The 10893-nt window shown below is 33.9% G+C and overlaps 2 pseudogenes; both read left to right on the top strand.

Annotated features, from left to right (window-relative positions):
• Window positions 1-3572: 3572 nt before the first annotated feature.
• LOC130945621 (disease resistance protein Roq1-like) lies at window positions 3573-4515 on the top strand (annotated as a pseudogene).
• Window positions 4516-7634: 3119 nt separating this feature from the next.
• LOC130946266 (disease resistance protein RPV1-like) lies at window positions 7635-10496 on the top strand (annotated as a pseudogene).
• Window positions 10497-10893: the final 397 nt, after the last annotated feature.

Here is a 10893-nt window from a genome sequence, read left to right as displayed (position 1 = left end):
TGCTGATGCTGTTGGATTCTGACCTCCCTGCACTCGAAATGGATTTTCTGGAGCTACAGAACTCCAAAAGGCGCACTCTCAACGGCGTTGGAAAGTAGACATCCAGGGCTTTCCAGCAATATATAATAGTCCATGCTTTATTCGAAGAATGACGACGTAACTTGGCGTTAAACGCCAAGTTCATGCTGCTGTCTGGAGTAAAACGCCAGAAAAACGTCATGATCCGGAGTCAAACGCCCAAAACACGTCATAACCTGAAGTTTGACGCCAAGAAATGCCTCTACACGTGGATTGATCAAGCTCAGCCCAAGCACACACCAAGTGGGCCCCGGAAGTGAATTTATGCATCAATTACTTACTTATGTAAACCCTAGTAGCTAGTCTAGTATATATAGGACACTTATCTATTGTATTAGACATCTTTGATCTCAATTTTGTTTTAACCTTCATCTTAGGGGATCATTGATCACGTTTAGGGGGCTGGCCATTCGGCCATGCCTGAACCCTTTTGCTTATGTATTTTCAACAGTGGAGTTTCTGCACACCATAGATTAAGGGTGTGGAGCTCTGCTGTACCTCAAAGATTAATGAAATTCTATTTTCTTTTATTCAATTCCTCTTTTATTCTTATTCCAAGATATTCATTCGTACCCAAGAACATGATGAATGTGATGAGTTAGATAACCCTCATTATTATTCTCACTCATGAACGCGCGTGATTGACAACCACTTCCGTTCTACATGCAACACAAGCTTGAATGTATATCTCTTAGATTCCCCAACAGAATTTTCGTGGTATAAGCTAGATGGATGGCGGCATTTATGAGGATCCGGAAAGTCCAACCTTGTCTGTGGTGTTCCGAGTAGGATCCTGGGAATCCGGAAAGTCTCACCTTGTCTGTGGTATTCCGAGTAGGATTCCGGTAATGAATGACTGTGACGTGCTTCAAACTTGCAACCTGCTGGGCGTCAGTGACAGACGCAAAAGAGGGATTCTATTCCAGTAGGAAGCGGGAACCAACCGGTGATTGGCCGTACTGTGACAGAGTGCGTGAGCATTAGCTTTCACTGCGAGGATGGGATGTAGCCATCAGCCATGGGTGATGCCTCCAGACTGGTTAGCTGTGCGAGTGACAGCCGCATAGGATATTTCCCCGAGAGGAATGAAAGTAGCCACAGTTGATGGTGAACCCCTATACAAAGCTTGCCATGGAAAGGAGTAAGAAGGATTGAATAGAAGGAATAGGAGAGCAGGCGTCCGAGAGCTCTACAGCATCTCCATGCCGCTTATCTGAAATTCCTACTAATGAATCTACATAAGTATTTCTATCCCTTTATTATTTATTTTCTTATTTCTATTTTCGAAACCCATAAATCAATATTTAATCCGCCTAACTGAGATTTACAAGGTGACCATAGCTTGCTTCATACCAACAATCTCTGTGGATTCGACCCTTACTCACGTAAGGTTATTACTTGGACGACCCAGTACACTTGCTGGTTAGTTGAACGGAGTTGTGAAAGAAGGTCAATTTCTAAAAGGAATAATTTCACAATGATGCCAAAAGGCACAAAATAGGAATCACAATTTCGTCCACCAGTTACCTTTTCTCTCTGTATGGCCGAACCGGTTTTGTTGAAGGAAAAGAAGCTGAGCTCGGGTGTGTGTTTTCAAACTGTGAAGGCTTCACTTCTCTATAAAAGGGGTGAACAGTCATGGTTTGAATCAAGGAGTAAGATTTGAGAGTGCAAGGCACAGAGTTCTCAGAGCTACCTAAGCTAGCAGTTCTCTTCTCCTTCAATGTTTTCTGTTTAGTATTTTTCTGTTTAATTTTGTCATGTCTTGAGTCTCATGGAAAAAGGCAAACAGTGAGGTTTGTAAGAAAAAGCCATAGAGCGGAAAAAGGCAGAGAGTGCAAAATTAAAAGAAAAAGCCATAGATGTCTTAGAGTTCCTTTGTACATCTGTGTTGTGTTTCATGATTCTGTGGGAATCCCCTTGTAAGTTGGGTTAGCACTTTACAAGTTGTAATCTGGATGATTATAGTGAAATTCCATCATTGTTGTGATGGAGACTGGATGTAGGCTGCACTGCACTTAGCAGCTGAACCAGGATATATCTGGGTGTTATCTTCTCTCTCTTCCTACTTCAATTCTGTTTTTACTGTTCAAGATGAAAAATAAAAAATGCCTCGTGTCAAATGACGAGACAAAATGAAAATGTCTCATGACTAGGGACGAGCTAAAAACAGAAAAGCTTTCTCTAAGTCCAGCAAGTATCAGCAAGCAAAAAGGGGCTAAGATTCAACCCCCCTTCTCTTAGCCACTGAAACCATCATTAGTGATATATATAGAAAAAGAGATATTTCAATTGTATTATTTAAAAAAAGATTACCCAATTTTTTTTTTAAATATGAAACCTAAAACATAGAATTCTAAATTATATATTATTATTATTATTATTAAATTTACTATTTTAATATTTTAATTTATAAATTATACATTTTGAAAATTAATCATATTTTATAATAACAAAATATAATTATAACAATAATTATGATATATGTACATAAAAAGTAACTATCCATATAAAATATAATTAAAATATAAAATACATATTAAAAATAAATTAAACAATAAATATTTTTATACACAAATACATGATTAAGGAATAATTTGATAGCTAATTTTTATTATAAAACTTATTAGAGTTTATCTATCTTATGTCCTAAAAATACATTAAGATTACAAATTAAAAATATTTGTATTAAAAATATAAAAAATTTAAGTTTTCAATGAATTTATTTTGCAGTTATTAAATGAAAAAATTTAAAATCTTCAACTAATAATAAGCTTGTCATGCGTCCTTAAGACACATGTTAGCTAAACACAAATAATTATTATGTTATATATACTTTGCCTCTACTGTTAAAATTTTTTGGATCCGTCATTACACGGTAATAAGAGATACTTTTTTGGTTCTACCGGAAAGAGACTCCATAGATGCAGTCCTTGAGCAATAAAAATAAATTTAGTAAGATAAAGCAAAAAAATTAGTGAGCGATTTCGACAAAATATTAGGCAAAAAGTAAAATTTTTCCCATTGTGCTCCTTTCATTTTGTTTTTTATTTTGGATGGTGGAAATATTGATTAGAGGTCTATAGTGGAAGAAATTGAGAGAAAATAAGTTTTTCGTTGTTACACAGAACAACAATATTTGAGTAGCAGTTTTTTATTTTTTCACCGTTAGATCGACGTGAAATTTGAACGACAGATTCTTCTCATCTTGTTTTTCATCATGGACAGTAGAGATTATTAAAACACTCTAATCTAAAGAGCAATGAGACATTTTCCTTAGTTTTTTGGCATTAGAAGTTTGTCTTTTTATTAGTATTAGAAAAAGGTCTAAATTGCTAAGTTAATAAAAATAAAAAATATTATATATATATATATATATATCAACCGAAACAACATAAAAAGGAAAAGAAAAAAAAAAGCAGCAGCAATAATTACAGAAACAAGACAATAAGAAGTTGTTAATTTCTTTTTAACGAAGAAATGAGTAAAATTATATGGGAATAAACCACTCAAGCGAGGCAAGTTGGAGATTCCATTTTAACGAAGTTTGTTACCTAGTTCCTTTTAGGATTTTGCACATTGAAGGTTGGTTAATCTTATATTTAACCAACACAACCAAAGACACTGTTCTAAACAGACATTTTGCATGTTAAATATAATATTTCCCAGGTGCTAGTGGTAGTGGCTATTGGTTACTGTGAAGTGTGAACATACAAGATACTGTATGTAACACAAATAATAAGTACATCAGCATGATTTTACTTTTGTCAATTTCATAAACGTGCGTAGTTTCTTAGCAAATTCTTTTGCATGTTTGAAGGTGGTGACCAACACAACCAAGGATACGACACGGTGTTGGTAAGACAACTCTCGCGACTGCAGTTTTCAATAGATTGTGTGATGGATTTGAAGGATTTTGCTTTTTGAACAATGTAAGAGAAAGAGCTGAGAAGTATGGTATAGATCATTTGAAGAAAGCACCTCTTTCCAAACTGCTAACGGAAGAAGATGCAACTCCCTTTGTCACGCCTGGTGGAATAACTAATTTGCCCAAAAAAGACTTGGTTGAATAAGAGTTCTTGTTGTTCTTGATGATGTCAATGATTCAGACCAAGTGGAAGATTTATGTGGAGGACATACATGGTTTGGGGCAAGTAGCAGAATCACAGTGACAACAAGAGATAAGCATTTTCTTGTTACAGCTGACGCAGATCATATAATGAAGTTAAGACATTGAATCCTGATGAATCTCTTCGGCTTTTCAACTTGAATGCCTTTAAGCAAAACTGCGTTATAAAGGTAGAACAAGTTGAGTTGTCCAAGAGGGTGCTTAATTATTGTAAAGGCCTCCCTTTAGCATTAAAAATCTTGGGTTCCTTCCTTAAAGGAAAAACTAAACAAGATTGGGAAAGTGAACTGGCCAAACTTGAAATTTGAAAAGATGCCTGATGAAAAAATCCAATGTATATTGCGACTGAGTTATAATGAATTAGATCGTAATGATCGAAATATATTTTTGGAACTTGCATGTTTCTTTGATACAAATACAGAAGAAGAGCAGATAAAATCTCTTCTTGTGGATACACAACTACTTTCGGCTTTGACAAATCTTTGTAATAAAGCTCTTATTTCCATTTCAAACAATTGTGTCAATGCATGAATTAATTCGAGAAATGGGTCGTGAAATTGTTCGCGAAAAATGTCTAGATGATTCAGGAAAACGCAGTATAGATATTTTGGTAAGCCAAATTTTTTATTTCCTAAATAATTTGTTGATTCTGATAAATAATTTGGTTTATTTGTAATTTAATTGAGGTTTATTTTATAGAATTTTATGTTGAAAAACTATGATATGAAATACATTGATCCAAATACCAACAAGACCTACTGGATCGAACAATATGCACACTACCTTTATTTTCTTGACAAAAAAAATTGGCATCTATTCATTTGTAAGTTGTGATTTCTAAAACTTCTTTGATAATTCTGTCGTTTGCTATCATTTAGACTGAAATATTCTATCAATTTTTTAAACTTCAGCTGTTTGTACCAATTTACAATAGAGACTATTGGTGGTTGTGGATTGTTGATGTCAAAAAGATGGCCTTTTATATACTTGATCCTGTCAACAAAAAAAAGATGAAATACCTGAAACAAGAATTAAACTGAACAAGTTTATGTAAGTTATTTACATCATACATATTTTTGTTGTAAATTATTTAAAGATGATTAGAATTCGGTTCATTAGAGTTGGTGATTTACATTCACTTGATTGTTAAGTGTTCAATTGAATTCATTTGCATGCAGAAATATTTTTTTTGCTGATTAAATATTTATCACATTTTATTCAAACATGAATGGAGTTCGGTTCATTGGAGTTGGTGATTTAGATTCACTTGATTGTTAAGTGTTCAGTTGAGTTATTTTGCATACATAAAATATTTTTCTTACTGATAGAATGTTTATCACATTTTATTCAATCACTGCTTGTGCTTGATTTTACTTTTTGTATCCTTTTCCGGAATTAATAGTATCTCAGATGAGGGTTTATGCTGGGACAAAACCCTTGATAAAGACGGAGAGGGAGTTAAAGCCGAATATATCAGACACGGCGGTCAACGAACAAAGTAAAAAATCTTTCTTTGTTATAGTGCTATTTTTAATGTGTTTCATTGTGTATACTATTAATCATATGTTACTTATTTCTTTTTTAGTTATGATTGCGCGATATACGTGATAAAATGGTTGGAAACAATTGATCCTCAAAGATTAAAAAAGGAAAAAGTATCAATATAAAAACTGAAAACAAGTAAGTAATTTCTAAATTAATGAAATTCGGTTCATTTCTTATGTAACTAATTCCTTTCAATTGAATTGTAGGAAGAAATTGATGCCTTCAGGTGCGAATATGGTCCAAACATTATGTTCCACAAAATTAACAAAATTAGAGACAAAGTGATTCAGGCATCTAAAGCCATAAGACTCCCGAAGTCATCTACTTTTCTCTCAAGTCCTTTTTGTAAATTCACATCTGCGCATATAGATAGTAAATAGGTTATAGTTTCTTTGACTCGTTGTAATTAACACTATTTTGTTTAACTTGTTTAAAAAAATAAACACTTCTTCTTTAATGTATATATGTGAATATTAATGTAAATGTTATTGAAAATCTAATGTTAATGAAAAATCTAATGTTAATGTATATATCTGTTAGAACTGTCTGACGACTGTTGTTTTTTTTAGGTTCCAGTGAATGGATTTAGGATATTTATAAAACATTAAGAGCCCAAAAAACACAAATGAACCGAAATTAATAGACTAGATGAATCGAAAAAGTGTATATATCACTATTGGAAAAAACTTATTTGAAAAAAATGTTGATTTCAGTCAGTTTTAGAAACATTTAAACTCTTTGACATAACAAAATAAAATGACTATTCAATAAACAAAAAAGTAACTATTCAATAAAAAATTTTAAAAAGCTAATTTATAAAACAAAAAAGTGATTATTCAATAAAGACTAACATCAATCAGAAATTAACCTTCCTATAACATCAATGAACCGAAATTTGTTCGTACATGAATGAAAATTTATGTTAATAAAAGCTGAAACTCCTATATTCTCTCCGGGATAATTCATATCCTGTCCATAATAAAGACTGGAATTTGACTGAATCATTAATCCACCCAATGGCAGATCCAGAAATTTTTTAAGAGGGATCAAATTAAATACAAAATAAATTAAAATATAACATAAAAAAGCCAATAAAATAAAATTTATAATATATAGGTTAAAATTAACAATTATATTATGTAAAAATTAACATTCAACTACATACTTTAGGATTTTGATATTTTAAAATTTATTTTACGATATTTCATATAATTAAAATTATAAATTTATCATCTGAAATAAATTTTGAAATATTCTATTTTTCAACATATACAATTATATAATCTGATAAAAGTTCGTCTTTTATCTTATTTTAAAATATTATTTTAATAATTTTAATTGTTTAAAAAATTTATTCAATTGTTATTGACTTACTGTTGTCATAAAAAGAATCAAAACAAGAATTTTTTTTATAATTGTTATTTTTTACATTAATCTAAACCTATATTTTTAAATAGCTTTTTAATTTTTTATATATTTATACACTTTTATTATTTTTTAAATTTATTTGTTAATTGCTACTAATATATTATAATACACATTATAATTTATACATATTAAATTATTAATATGTAAATTATTTTTAGTGTGTAATATACAAAAATATACAAAAATAAATTTTCTTTTGGGTTGCTTTTTAATTTTCAGTCACCAAAACTCCAAAACTAAAAGGGAAGAGATGGAATCTGATTTGTGCGGAAAATTCCCGCTTCGGCGAACTGTAGCGAACAGTGCTCTCTTTTGGGAGAAATGACTTGGCCACGTGTTGTATTGAGAGAGATCATTAACAGTGTTCATTTTGGCGGAAAAACTGTTACTTGGAGTTTGGACTATCCAACTTCTATGTATTGTTTGCGTGTTCTCCACACCTTGACTTCACTGTACTACTTTACTCTTTAGTTTTTACAACCAAGACCTGGCATGCCTTAGTTCAGTAGCACAACATCTCTCATCTGAATTATTTGAAATTAGTTGAATTGCACACTTAACTGCCCACACTGCTGATACTGTCTCCTCCAGCCTCATCACTTGTTTCCAACTCCCTTAATTATCTTGTAAACAATGGTATCCTTACATTTTTCGTTTCAGTACATAGTCATATATTTTCAATTTCTCTTTATTTTGTTGTCTCGCCTAGGTCCTTTCATTTATATGCATGTGTTCATCGATGATGAAGCAGGTAATTGTGTGATCTTCAATAATTTTTGCTAGGAAGAGGATATGGCTGCGCATGCTTCTTCTGAAATTATTAAGTATGATGTCTTCCTCAGCTTCAGAGGCAGACACTCGCCGCGGTTTTCTCAGCCATCTGCTTAAGGCTTTAGAGGACAAACACATCGACACATATGTGGATTACATGCTGAGGGAAGGAACTGAAATATCACACTCACTCCTTACAGCCATTGAACAATCACAAATTGCTTTGATCATATTCTCCCATGATTATGCTTCTTCCAAGTGGTGTTTGGAAGAACTAGTCAAAATAATGGAATGCAGAAGAAAAAATGGGTGCGCCATCAAAGGGGAAGCTATCACGATGCACTTGCTAATCATGAGATAAGATCTGCAGACAAGGTGCAAATATGGCGAGATGCTCTCAAGGAAGCTGCCAAGTTGTCTGGATTGCATTCACCATCATCAATCTTCAGGTCAGTTTTTTTCTTTTTTCTCTTTCATTTGTTTCCTAGATTATTTTGTTTCTTCTTTGATATAATGTAGACCCATCATGACAATATTAGACTGGGTATCTTTTGATAAATGAGATTTTTGTGGAAGGGGTAAATCCATTCTCACATTAAATGCTTCGCTTTATATATTAAAACTAAACAAGTCAACAACAACAATAACAATATGAAGTTTGCCTCATATGTTATGCAGCAATGATGATGAACTCATTGATGAAATTGTCAAACGGGTCATACAAAGGTTAAACCAAACATGCCAAGGTGATCTGATGCAGGGTCTTGTTGGAATTCATGAACCAATTGCAGAGCTAGAATCATTGTTGTGCACAGAATCAGAAGCAGTTTCTATTATTGGCCTTTGGGGCATGGGCGGTGTTGGTAAGACCACGCTTGCTAGAGTACTTTTCAATATATTGTGTGATGGATTTGAAAGATTTTGCTTTTTGGACAATGTAAGAGAAAGAGTTCAGAAATATGTTATAGAACATTTGAAAAAAGAACTTCTTTCGAAACTGCTAAAGGAAGAAGATGCAAGTTCCTTTGTCACGCCTGGTGGAATAACTAATTTTGCCAAGAGAAGACTTAGTCGAACAAAGGTTCTTGTTGTTCTTGATGATGTCAATGATTCAGACCAAATGGAAGATTTATGTGGAGGACATACATGGTTTGAGGCAAGTAGCAGAATCATAGTGACAACAAGAGACAAGCATGTCCTTGTTAAGGCGGATGCTGATCATATACATGAAGTTGAGACATTGAATTCTGATGATTCTCTTCGGCTTTTCAGCCTGAATGCCTTCAAGCAAAACTGCAATATAGAAGCAGAACAAGTTGAGTTGTCCAAGAGAGTGCTTAACTATTGCAAAGGCCTCCCTTTAGCATTGAAAATCTTGGGTTCCTTTCTTAAAGGAAAAACTCAACGAGAGTGGGAAAGTGAACTGCTCAAACTTGAAAAGATGCCTGATGAAAAAATCCAAAGTATACTGCGATTGAGTTATAATGAACTGGATCGTAATGATCGGAACATCTTTTTGCATCTTGCATGTTTCTTTTATACAAATTCAGAAGAAGAGATGATACAATCTGTTCTTGATTCCTGCGGATACGCAACAACTATCGGGTTGACAAATCTTTGTAATAAAGCTCTTATTTCCATTTCAAATGGTTGTGTGTCAATGCATGACTTAATTCGAGAAATGGGTCGTGAAATTGTTCGCGAAGAATGTCTAGATGATCCAGGAAAACGCAGTAGACTATGGGATTCTTGTGATACCTATGAAGTACTGAAACACAATAAGGTAAGCATAAGATTACCCAGATTGTAAATTTGTCCCATTTTGATATATATTTAATTTTGACATACATACTATGCAGGGAACTCAAGCTATTCAAAGTATCACTTTAAACATGTCAGAAATTGACATGACAAGGTTGCACCCTGAGACATTTGAAAGAATGCCAGAACTGAAGCTTGTTAGATTTCATGCACCGGATTCCAAAAACAAGTTGTGTGCTCCAGAAGGAATTACATCCCTGCCAAAGAAGTTAAGCTATCTTCATTGGGACGAGTTTCCTTTGAAATCTTTTCCGTATTCTTTTGGTGCTGAGAGATTTGTTGAAATCATAATGCGCTACAGTGGATTGCAAACGCTTTGGGAAGGTGAACAGGTATGGAAACAAGATTGTGAAATTAATTTGATTCCATCCATACACATGCAAGTATACCTACCTACCTTTTAATTAATTAATTTCAGAATCTTGTAAGTCTAAGGAAAGTGGATCTTGATGGTTCGTCAAGCCTAATCCAGCTCCCAGATTTATCAAAAGCTTCAAATCTTAGAGAAGTGAGTATCTCTCATTGCAAGAGTCTGCGTCAAGTTCCTCCGTCTGCTGTATGTTCCCAGAAGCTGAAATACCTGAACGTGAGATCCTGTGAGAGCCTTGAGTCCATAGCAGAGCTTCCAGCATCGTTACTGCCGCTCGCTACACACTGTATCTGTATCTGCTTTGGATTCTGTGGCTGAAGAGCCAATCCAGCAGCAGCAATTTGAGGATATGTCCTTCAATTTCACCAACTGCAACAAATTGGAAGGGAATGCAAGAAACAGAATTATGGAACATGCCTATGGAAGACTAAAGCGAGCACTAGCAGCAGCACCTACATGTGCTACAACACCATGGCGATTTAAGGAGGATACGGATGAGTTTCTTTCTGTGTGGAATCACTGGCACAATCATCCCAAGTTAAGTGTGTTATCAGGTGCAGACGCGGGATGGTTCAGATATATAAACCCAGAAAGAGGGACCGTTACTCTAGATGTTGCCCAAGGTGATAGCTTGTTGGGATTCATCTTTTGTGTCATGTTTCCTGCATTCTATGGGAGTCACCAAGTGGACGTAACTGAACTGTCATATTACTCACATAAGTATTGCGTTAAAGTGATGCATGGCCCAAGT

This window comes from Arachis stenosperma, chromosome 8 (genome assembly GCF_014773155.1).
Source record: "Arachis stenosperma cultivar V10309 chromosome 8, arast.V10309.gnm1.PFL2, whole genome shotgun sequence".
Classification (NCBI taxonomy): domain Eukaryota; kingdom Viridiplantae; phylum Streptophyta; class Magnoliopsida; order Fabales; family Fabaceae; genus Arachis; species Arachis stenosperma.
The sequence above is the reverse complement of the archived record's forward strand: the minus strand, read 5'-3'. Positions and strand labels throughout refer to the sequence as shown.